This window comes from Ochotona curzoniae, unplaced genomic scaffold (assembly GCF_017591425.1).
Source record: "Ochotona curzoniae isolate NIBS_2020 unplaced genomic scaffold, NIBS_Ocur_1.0 scaffold_1852, whole genome shotgun sequence".
NCBI classification, from domain to species: Eukaryota; Metazoa; Chordata; class Mammalia; order Lagomorpha; family Ochotonidae; genus Ochotona; species Ochotona curzoniae.
Window position 1 is genome coordinate 36,055,332 of NW_024467087.1, and position 1,264 is coordinate 36,056,595.

Below are 1,264 nucleotides of genomic sequence, written 5' to 3' on the forward strand. Positions count from 1 at the left end.
ACAAAATAAGAAGTCTGTCAGGTGTGGTATTTCTTACTTAGTGGTGGATATAAGAAAAATGCTATAATTTATGTTATGCTTTTATGAAGTAGTCCCAATATATCCAGGACTGCTGCACACCTGAAAATTTCACTGAAATAAATCTAAAACAGCTTTAATCTGTCATCCTCTCAAGCACATCTGACTTACTAAGGACGCGAATGTACCTGCTAATCCTTTTTTGATTGACTTAATTGAAATGCTGTGCATGCAGAAGATCAGAGCAATGCTCTGCAGACTATCTATATGGTCCACACCTCTTCAGACTGTGCTATATCAGAATGGGAGTGTTAATATATTTCTGGGTGAAAATCCATAATTTGATTTTGTTATCCAGAGCATATGAATATGAACCACATTTGGTTATTTTTCACCATAAGGATGGGAAATAATTTGCTAAATTAGTGTCTACATATCATGTACTTGAAGCTATGCTGATCTGTTCTAGCAGAGATACCACATCCAGTACAGTAGCTCCAATTAGGGCTAATGCTTATTTGAAACTTCAGTATTTCACTATCCTCTTCCATATTCCTTGAAAATTAAATGGGGGGAATGATGTGTATCATTATCCCTGCTTCTTTAAGACACTAAGGGTGGCAGCAGAAATTTACACACTAATTTCCCTAGAATAGGTTTCTCTTCACAGATTGAAGAATCAAGTTTGAGGTTCCATGGCATTTTAAGTATATCCGTTCTAATTATAAATTCGTGAAACAGGAAAATGGGAAGTAGATTAATTCAAGTACTCCGCAGAATAATAGTCAGACCTAGGCAGACTCATCTGATTTCTCTCCCAAGTCATGATGATATTTCAGAGCTTCAGGAGTCAGTGTTAGCTAGAAACCTATGGCCAAAGGCATAGAAATTTCTTGGTAGTTTGCTCCTAGTGGTACATATAGCTGAGTAAATAGCCTCAGGTCCCTTTGGAGAAGGATTGTGAGAGCCATAATATTACAAACACAGCATCACATCTGTGCTATTCCTGGAAGCAAGCAAGACAAAATATTCAGGTAGAGGGTACATTGAACTGAGTACTAAAGTAAGAGTTAGCAAATGTGTGTCTCAGAGTCAGATCCATTCAGCTCTCTAGCACTTGAGTCAAGTCCTTCCTGCTTTATGTTTGATTTTCAATAAATGTCAACTCATATTAGTCAAATGACCTGAAGTGCTTTTGAGTACTTTTGAAATATAAGGCCCTGTAAAATTGTTCAAACCCTCACTC